Below are 11,794 nucleotides of genomic sequence, written 5' to 3'. Positions count from 1 at the left end.
AATTTTTTTTTCAATTTCCCCCCAAAAAAAAAAAAAAAAAAACCCTCAATTTTGAAAGTTGTTGGTTCACGTGACCCACCATCCCCAAAACGAATGGCTTCAAATTGAGACCTCCTAGTTTGATGTCCAAACATGTCATCTAGGCTTTCTAGTATGTCATAAGAGGTCTCCTGACATTAAAGCTTTTGTTGTAACACGTTTGACATGGATGTCAAAATATAACAGCGATTCATCTTGTCAGCAGTTTCCTTTTTTTTTTTTTTTTTTTTTTTTTTTAAGTCAAATAAAAGTAACAGCAACAATGCTATTTCCTTTTGTAACCCTTTAGTAAAAAGTAGTAAAATCCTTAATTTATTTTTCAATTTCTCCCAAAAAAAAAAAAAACCTCAATTTTGAAAGTTGTTGGTTCACGTGACCCACCATCCCCAAAACGAATGGCTTCAAATTGAGACCTCCTAGTTTGATGTCCAAACATGTCATCTAGGCTTTCTAGTATGTCATAAGAGGTCTCCCGACATTAAAGCTTTTGTTATAACACGTTTGACATGGATGTCAAAATATAACAGCGATTCATCTTGTCAGCAGCGATCCACTTATCATACACAGCCCTCTTGGACTTGCCTGTGTCTCAGTAGGTACATCAGGACATTCTTCTTCGAGCACAAAATCAAGTTTTTCGGCAATAAACAAAAACATCAAATTACGTTTCCAATCCACTTAATTATCCCCGACAAGTTGGTTTTGTTTTAGAATAACCGAAAAAGCACTGAGACACATTTTACTGAAAAATAAAAATTTCTTGCATATTAAAAATTGAGCAGCGAATGATAATTTAGCATATGATGCATGAATGCATATGTAGATTCATCTAACTACAATAATGCAACGATGACTTAATCTCTGTGATCCAACATGCCTCTCTCTATAGGAAAGGTCAGTGTGTTCACTAATCAAATTGAGATCCTCCCACTTAAACAAAATATATCTTTCAACAAATGTTTACATTAAACCTAACATCGCTTTATTTGATCACCAAAATTATAGACGATAGTCTCTACAAGAGGTTCATAGATAATTTTGATTTCTAAATACTTAAAAATAATTTCGCCATCTATAGGATGATCACAAATTATATTCTATTTAGATGATCTTATCATAAAGAAATCCACTCAAACAACTTGAACCATGCGACCCTCCTATAGAGAGTCCTTTACATTATCAGCACGAGGCAAGCGCGTTACTTTACTTATGAATTGACCAAAGGAGGCCGTAGGTTTTTATTTAAATAAACACTCTCTCCCACTCAATCTTTTAAAATAATTGTTTTTAATTGAAATAATTACCAACTGTTCATATCAATTAAATTAATATACAATTTAATTATTACGATTTTTCAATTCATAAAAATTAAGTTCAAATTAAATTAATCAAAGAAAATTTGTGTTTAATGATATGCATCCTATTCATAGTATCCCGAACGATATCACAAATAAATCTATATGTCATGATATCAAGAATGACAATATTTCAAACAATAATTTAAAGTATCCATAAAGCGATAAAAATAACAAATATTTGTGGTCCAAAATGACTAAAGAATGAAATTAAAAACAAATTGGATCTAAACCTAATATTTAATATAAATCTTCAGCCAAAAAACTTCAAGGATCCAACATCAGCTCTCCAAAAACAATGAAAGTCTTTGCCACCGTATCTACAAAATTAATTTAGAAATATATATATTATTTTTCTTTGAATAAAATAACTATGCAGACAAAAATTGTTCAGATAGATCTGCACGTCTGTCGGATAGACAGTTAAAAACTGTCTGTCATCAACAGACAGTCTTATTGTTTGTCCGGCATTGCCTACGATTAATTTTTTTTAAAACAAAACTTTGAATGCTTTGTTCTCCGTCCCTTCGAGTCTTCTTCTTCAATCTTCAATCAATTACGAGATTCAACAAATACAAGAATTGCATAAATTTCTATGCCCCGCAGGCTCATAATTTTGAATTTAATTGAAACAAAAAATTAAATCAAGATGATAGAGTCGTAATCCACCTATTTTATTACATGCTCGAAATAATGAATTATAACCAAAGACTGGCCACGGATAATTGGTTCATAGTTTAAAATAGTCCAATCATTTAATCAACATATATAAAAAAAAAATAGACTTCGTTAAACAAGAATATGCAATCAAGATTCAGAAATAACAAGCACATGAATGATCTAGATTGCTCTAATACCAATTGTTGGAATGCGGAAGTAGAATTAACCAGAAATTAAATTTTTTGTTTAATTCAATAAATGAGATCGTCTAAATGTTTACGTGTATATTATAACAAAATTAAAGGATTTGAATTTTTTACCTAAGTTCGATAATCAACCTTTGAATTGATTCTGATTCGCATACTTTCAGGTTCTTTATTTGCAAGAAACTTGGTACTTCAAACTTTCAAGCCTTCTATGGTATTCTCCAACGCAAGAATTACACCGCGTGTAGGCATTTTTTTTTAATTAATCCAGAAACTAATTCTTGAATTGGACAATTGGAAAGCAAGAAAATAAAATATTTTCTCTCTTTCTTTCCCTCTCTAAATTTGAATTCTATGAAATTATGAATTATGAGTTTTGTAGTATTTTTCTGTCAATCTAGTCTCTATTTATAGAGAAAAAAAGATACAATTTATGTATAATTATAATTTCACATTCAAACAAGAGTTCTAATTAAAACCCAAGATGAGTTTTAATTTAAGTCTAATTCCAATTAGTTTAAACTTAATTGCATGTGTTATTCTAAAACTTTAATTACAATTACGATTAAATTTACAACTTTCATAGTAGTTACAACCAAGTACAAAACTTTATTATAATTACAATTAAACCCAAAACTATTATAATTGTCGTAATTAAGTTTCAATACTTTATGGAGCTACCATATGGACGAGGTACTTTTAAGAAAGACCTAGTCAAAAGACCTTTTTTTTCACATTGACCAAAAAAATTTTGTCATTCACCAAAAGAGCTTTTTGAAGAATAAATGTCATTTTTACTCTTATTATGTTTTGTAATTACAAAAACATATCATTTGCTCAAAAGTGAATAATATATTCTTTAAAAAATTAATAAATCCAAACACTCCCATTTAAATTTCAAAATGAAATCACTTTCCTTATCGGATTCTTCAACACTGTTAAAAAGAAATTTCCTCTTCCAACTGCTTGAACATTGAAATCTCACGAAATTATCAAAGGCTCAACAAAAAGATATTACTCACAGTCGGCACTTGAAATTGGTAAGTATAAATACGTATTTTGAATTTCATTTTAGTTAAATTAGTACATTATTTGAATCTTTAAATCTTATTTCAGCGTATGATTTTAGAAAAATAAATTATTACAGTCGTAAATGGATGTATAATTTTTTTAGCAAAAACGAGGAAAAAAATTCATCCGTTTAGATCAGCAAAATGGAGAAGATAGCCGACCCGATCGTATGGGCCAGATGTTTCTTACCACTGGCCCGGAAGCCCGGGCCGACTGTTTAACATTCGACGCGGACAGCCCGGGCATTTTTTTTAATGATTGTGTGTGTCATTTTTTTGTTTTTTTATTCTCGTAATTACAATTTTTTTAATAAATGATGTTTCCTAATGCAGATATGGGATTAGCCGTTGTCCCGATTTGTTACTTTGGTGAATATGAAAATAATGAAAATGATCGATGCGTGCGAAAATAGACGAGTGAAAGACATGGTTGTACTGCAATTGTAATAACATCAAGTACATCATATGCAGAAATGTACAATGAGATACTGAACTTGGGATTTCTAATGGGTGAGCATACATTTATTTCAATTCCACCTATAATGGTTACTTCTGAAACTAAAATGAAGGTTTTAATTGAAATGAACAAGAAACGTGCAATTCCTATTTGCGTAACTTTGATGAAGAAAAATGTCCCCGAGAGTGAACACAAAGATTTCGATGGAGGGGATTGTAATGTGAATGAGTTTTAGGACACAGTGGAAATAGTAAGTGATGATGTTGTGGCTATTCTAGAGATAGTTGCTCCTCACCTTGATCTCACTGTTACACACTGAATTCGCTCAATAGTTCAAGATAAGGAAAGAGATAATGACTTTACAAATGAGAATTTGATTACTTTATCCCGTCTGAGACATGAGTTGAGTGGGAGCTCACAAGTTGGACCGAGTGCACGGTCCTCTAATTGTTCGTGTGTAGTCCCCGATGATAAAGATTTGTATGTCGAGCAACTGTTTGACACGAAGAAAAATTTGCAAAAAGCTGTTCACCGAATTGCTTTGAAACACAATTTTGAGTTTAAAGTGAAGAAATCAAACAAGTCGACTTACACAATTGTTTGCGTTGACGACAGTTGCCTTTTACGTTTGCAAGCAACGAAAATGGACACAAATAAGTTCTTTGTAATTCGTAAATATGCACGGGAACATACTTGCGAAGTGGGTATTCGTCGAAATGATCACAGGCAAGCCCGATCATAATTCATTGGTCGAGAAGTAATGCACAAGTTTCAAGACCCACGAACAATCTACAGACTTTCGGACATCATTAATGACGTTTGTCGAGAGTACGGGGTGCTCATGAGCTATCAGAATGCTTGCAAGGCCAAAGAATACGCGTTGGAGGACTTGATGGGTTCGACCGATGAGAGTTATGCTAAATTGGCCAGGTATTTCTTTGTTTAGATGTTTATTTAATATTTATTTCAAATGTTAATTATTCATTTCAATTGTTTAATTAATTATTTAATCAATTGTTTACTTAATATCTAACTAATTATTTAATTCAATTATTTATTTAATTATTTATCGATTCTTTATTTAATGTGTAACTAATTATTTAATTCAATTGTTAATTTTTCAGTTTATTTAATATTATTTATTTAATTATTTAAATTATGATTATTGTTTATTTAAATTGATCAGGTTTTGCTATAACATAGAAAGAATTAATACTGGACCGATATTTTTTATTGAGAAGGATGACAAGAATCGTTTCAAATATTTCTTATGGCCCTTGGACAATGCGTTTGAGAATTTCGAAACGCAATGCGACCTTTAATCCTAGTCGACGGTACAACCTTTAATGTGAGATACAGGGCCAAGTTGATTATTTCAACATGTCAAGCTGCTAACATCTAAATTTACCCTCTTGCATTCGGCATAATTGACGCAGAAAATGATCGGACGATGTGTTGGTTTTTCACGAAGTTGAGGGAAGTAATTGGGGATGTCGAGAACTTTGCATTCGTAATCGACCGAGGGCAGTCAATAATTAACGGTATCACCGAAATCTTCCCCGAGGCACATCATGGTTATTATATGTACCATATATACAAGGAAATCTGAAGACCAAGTATCAAGGCAAGGATATCGTTATGTTGTTTAGGAGAGCTGCAGAGGCTTACAATTTTCAAGAGTTTGAAAAGTTTATGATCGAAATAGAAAGTAAATCTTATGATGCATAGGAGTATCTGACAGAAATGGGGATCAAACATTGGGCACGATCACATTTTCCAGGACATCGATACAACATGATGACGTCGAACAATGCGGAGTCGCTCAATGCCTTAATCAAGAAGGATCGAGAGTTACCAATTCTCGCAATGCTTGAGAACATTCGTGACAAATTGCAACAGTGATTTTATGATCGTCGTGAGGAATCACAGAGTTGCACAAATGTGCTAATCCCGGCTCAGGAAGATAAACTCTCCAAGACTCTAGAAGTGGTGAGGAAGGTGTATGTAGAACCACTCAATCAGTTTCGCTTCTCCGCGAGATGTGCACGTAATTTTGGATACATCGTCGACTTGAATGATAACACGTGCACGTGTAGATAGTTTCAGTTGGAGAGTTTTTCGTGTATACATGCAGTGGCAGTGGCTATGTATAGAGGAATTCAACCACACACCTTATGTAGTGCTTATTACACGACTGGTTCTTGGAGAGCAGTATATGCCGAAATCATATTTTCTATACCGAATGAAGCCAAGTGGAAAGTTCTCGATTACATTCTCTCATTGAATAATTTGTTGCCACCAGCAGTCGGTCCACGTACTTCTGGACGTACACATACATCTAGAATATCATCGACTGAAAAATTTCTCCGACCTCGTAAGTAAGGCAGGTGTGGTGCAACAGAACATACCAAAAGATTTTGTACAAGTCAGATCTCTCTGCATGATAACGTAACAGATGTATAATTGAAATTTATGGAACATTATTTATAACATTGATAATAATTATTTATACATATTCTTAATGTTAATTATTAGATTTTTTTTATTTCAATATTTTATTAATTAGTTTCGTAATATTTGAATTTTTTTTAAAAACACAGTGCGTTCTCCACAATATACCAAAATATTATAAATACGTCATGAAATATTTAAATAAATACATAAACTAAAAAATAAATATTAAAAAATAATATATATTTTACAGTTATTTCGTAATTACAAATAAATGAATGAATGAAATATACAATGTTTAAACGTTACAATATGCACAATAATTTTTAAAAACACGACTCAAATATCTACGGATTACCATTAAATTCAAATAAATCATAAGCTAATTTATTTCTCTAATTTTGTATCCACGCCTGGTTGATTGCATCAACATTTGGTACTACACTCAAAAATTTTATGTACTTGATGGCAAACATGCCGTAATCACCTCTACAATTACAAAATATTGTATTAGCACATCACCGTCTAACTAAAACGTAAGTTGTAAATTATATAAATAAAATAATAAATACTTACAATATTTATTGTCTCGTCGTCGTCGTGTCCTGTACAGTAATGTTCGCTCGTCTAGCCAGCATGGGAATGATCATAGACATCGATTCTAGATTTTGCTCGAGCTGACCTTGTGTCAGGCATGAATGATCATGGTCATAAACATACATAGTCGAGACGACGAATACAATCTCCACTGTAATGTAGTGATGATTCACACACACCGGAATGTACAGATGCATATAACCCTCCTATGGCTTTCCCCCCGACTTTGCTCGAGCTAACCTTATGCCAGGTACGAATGATCGTGGTCATACACATACATAGTCAAGTCGATAAATACAATCTCTACTGTAATGCAGTGATGGTTCACATACATCGGGATGTACATATGCGTACAACCCTCCCATGACTTTCCCCCGATACTCGGCCACATCCCTACGACCCAGTGCATCATATATGTAGGCACCATGTACTCACTACCCATAGCTTGGAACGTCTGGTACTCAATGTCAATGGCACGTATGAACTTAGTGTTCAATATGAGTCGGCCAGGAATGTTGAACGATCTTGAATGTCATTCAACTCGGTCTTGGATGTCATTCAACTCGATCTCGTAGCAAATCCATGGCGAAGTCAATATGTTGCACTAGGAAACACCAATTAAAAAATGAGTTATTTAATTTCATAAATTCAAAACTCAAAAATATTTATATGTAATAAATAATAATATTACTACTTCACTTACATCATCGGCGAGCCAAGCTCCCGAAGTAGTGATGTCATGAAACAACTTGTAAGCGTTCGAGATCGTCTTATAAGCAATCCTGGGGCTGGCTCTGAAAAATAGGAAAAGAAATTGTTAAGTAAAAATATAGATGCGTCAGCATCTACGTAATGTATTAATCCTTAACGAATAATACAATAATTACCTGGGCGTAATTGCTCTTTACTCCATCCCGAACGCTTTCCACTTGGCGTGGTCCACCTCCCTGAATAAATTCGGGTGTGTGCCATCGATGAACCTCCTCCTCTTCGCCTCCTTGGTAAAATGAGAAACGACGTACTGTGATGGTGCCCTCAACCTCTTGCCGACCATTAGCTCCGTCACGTCAACAATACGCGACACCCTCCCAATCTCCAGTACTCCCTCACCTACCATCGAGACCACCTCCTTCATCCTCTCCGACACAAAAACTACGTCCGACGAGTCTGGCGTCCGAGATGGTACCCTCTCCGCCTTGGGTACCCCTCCTCCTCCGACACCCTCACGACCTCCTCCTCCGACACTCTCCCGACCTCCGCCTCCGGTACCCCCTTCTCCTCCCACACCCTCACGATCTCCTCCTCCGATACCCTTTCGACCTCCTCGTCCATCTCCATCGGGGCCCGATCCTCCATCTCCATCTTTATCTCCATCGAGCCACTGAGATATGAAGCTAATACATCATCCGATACCCACAATGAGTCAACATACCCCGTCTCACCTCCTCAACCCTGATAACCACCGGCCCTTCCGTTACCCCCTTCCTCCCGATAGCCGTTTGTCCCTCCATTATCCCTTCTGTCACCCCCTCCGTCCTGATAACCGCCTGTCCCTCTGCCACTCCCTCCATCCCGATACTTGTCAGTCCCACGCAAGCCTACTATGTCGCCCAATATTGCTACGACCTCAGCATAAAGGTCTCCTAAACCGACCTGTACCATCCCGACATCACATCATAAGTCAGCTACTTCGTACCGTAAGTCAGTTACGTTGCCTCTGATCTCCATCATAAGTCGGAACATATCATCGATGGAAACACTCTGACTACATGCAACTGATCCATGTGAGAGGTGTCTGGACGCAGGAGACAGTGATCTCATATAGGGAAGTGACACTCTCGGCGGAGTTGATCGTATGTAGGGAGGTGAAACCTTCGACGGAGGCAACATCCTCGAGGAATGTGACACCCTCGACGAAGGCGACATCCTCGGGGAACGTGATACTCTCGACGGAAGTTATAATTGACGGCGCTCCTAAAAAAATAAACATTAAAAATGAATAACGTAATTAAAAAATTATAACGATAATCAACATATTATATTCAATTAAAATACCGTGTCCCAATCGATGATGGACTCAGGCCTCTCTCAAGCAGCATGATCTGTCAACAACTCTCGGATATAAGTCTGATCCTCCTCCTCGATCGATGGTGTCAACTCAGTGAGAACTTCAAGCTGAAATATTGACATTTCATCGAATTACTGACCACGTATCGAGATTTTGAAAATGACATACAATAGAAAACGCAAATATATAATACGTACCTCAGTATCATCGAGAATAGCTGATAATTGTTTTGCAAAGGGCTTGTCTTATGCTCGCCAGCGGTGCATCCAAGGGATGCATGTATCCCCTTTCTTCGCATACCGACCAGCCAAAATGGGGACAGTCTCGTAGACCCATATTTTCAACAATTACGATTATTATATGTATAATTTAATAAAAAAATAGATAACTCATTATGATAAACATCTACCTGCAAAGCTAACGGCATGCCATATACATTGTACTTACGCTCTAGCCTATCTCCCATAGGCATCGAATGCCCCCTCCTGAAGACGCGTAAAGTATCGACAAGGCATCTCTGCCCCCACAGATAGCTGTTGAACATATCGATGTCATCACCAACTTGTAAATGAAAAACGTCAATCGACGTCTTCTTGTGATGACACCTCAATAAGCTCTCGAGTACAAACCTTATCCCCAACTTCAACTTGTTAGACATCTGATCGTATCTTTCGAATGCATCTTCTAACTGCGCCTGTGTTACTGTCGTATACCTATTAAAATAATCATTCAGTTGCCTCTTGTCTGTCGAAATACTGGCCCTCGCTGCCTCTTCACCCATACATCTCAATCCAGTGATGAGGGAAAACTCGAGTATAGAAAATGTAGCAACCTTGCCTCCAAGATCAAAGTGGAGGGCATCTCCGTCAACTGGATTAAGCAGCCGACACAGTAATGAATCGATCAACTGTCCAGAGAGTTGTGCAGATCGCAGCGAATACAAGGGTCATAGGCAGGATCGACATAATATCTCTACGTACTCCTTGTCTAATGAATCCAACATTGCTGTGAAGTTGGCAAAGTTACAGTTCGACGTAACTTTGTCAGGAGCCTGTCTCAAGACTGCGTCCAAATGGTAATTCATCTTGCAAAATTTCAAATTTTAGAACATTTAAATCATAATATCATAAAATTCAATTAACCGAATTGTAAGTAATATACGCACAAAATAACAGATAATAAAAAAATGAATTAAAATTAGACAAAAAATTATAAAAAGTGAAAAACTAATTTTTGTAAATTTATTTATTTCATAGTTTATTTTAATCCATGTTAGAGATTTATTTCAATTCTTTATTTAATTAAATTTGATTATTTATATTTAATTACATATTTAAATAAATTATTTTGAAAATTTATATTTCTTAGTTATTTAAATTGTTTATTTTTATTTAAATGCTCATTATTTATTTCAATTGTTTATCTAAATTATTTATTTCAATTTTTTATTTGTTTATTTAACATTTATTTTAATTATTTATTGAATGCTTAATTTTAATTATTTATTATAATTATTTATTTAATTTTTTCTTTAAATTATTTATTGAACATTTAAACGTAAATATGTAATGATTTGTAATATTTTTCTTTAGTTGTTTATTTAATATTTGTTTTAATTATTAATTGAATATCTAATTATTTATTTTATATGTTAGATATTTATTTCAATTTTTTATCTACATTTTAATTACTTACTTTGATTATTTTTATTTGTTTGTTTCAATTGTTCATTTAAATTATTTGATTTAATTATTTATGTTGTTTGATTATTTAAATTATTTATTGAACAAGTAAACGTAAACGTAAATATTTAATTATTTATTTCAAATGTTAGAAATTTATTTCAATTAAATTTTAACTACATATTTTGATTATTAACATTTATTCATTTATCATTTAAATAATCATTTAATTATTATTTAAATGTTAATTATTTATTTTTGTGCATTTAAATTAATTATTTATTCCAATTATTTTTCATTTATTTGTTTCAGTTGTTCATTTAAATTATTTAATTTAATTACTTATATTGATTGATTATTTAAATTATTTATTGAACAAGTAAACGTAAATATTTAATTATTTATTTCAAATGTGAGAAATTTATTTCAATTAAACTTTAATTACATATTTTGATTATTAATATTTATTCATTTATCATTTAAATAATCATTTAATTATTATTTAAATGTTCATTATTTAGTTTTGTGCATTTAAATTAATTATTTATTCCAATTGTTTTTCATTTATTTGTTTCAATTGTTTATTTAAATTGTTTGATTTAATTATTTATATTGATTGATTATTTAAATTATTTATTGAACAAGCAAACGTAAATATTTAATTATTTTTTTCAAATATTAGAAATTTAGTTCAATTAAACTTTAATTACATATTTTGATTATTAACATGTATTCATCTATTATTTAAATAATCATTTAATTATTATTTAAATGTTCATTATTTAGTTTTGTGCATTTAAATTAATTATTTATTCCAATTGTTTTTCATTTATTTGTTTCAATTGTTCATTTAAATTATTTGATTTAATTACTTATATTAATCGATTATTTAAATTATTTATTGAACAAATAAACGTAAATATTTAATTATTTATTTTAATTAAACTTTAATTACATATTTTGATTATTAACATGTATTCATCTATTATTTAAATAATCATTTAATTATTATTTAAATGTTCATTATTTATTTTTGTGCATGTCAATTAATTATTTATTCCAATCGTTTTTCATTTATTTTTTTCGATTATTCTTTTAAATTATTTGATTTAATTACTTATATTGATTGATTATTTAAATTATTTATTGAACAAGAAAACGTAAATATTTTGAACAAGTAAACGTAAATATTTAATTCTTTATTTTAAA

This window comes from Olea europaea, chromosome 21, assembly GCF_002742605.1.
Source record: "Olea europaea var. sylvestris chromosome 21, O_europaea_v1, whole genome shotgun sequence".
NCBI classification, from domain to species: domain Eukaryota; kingdom Viridiplantae; phylum Streptophyta; class Magnoliopsida; order Lamiales; family Oleaceae; genus Olea; species Olea europaea.
The sequence above is the reverse complement of the archived record's forward strand: the minus strand, read 5'-3'. Positions refer to the sequence as shown.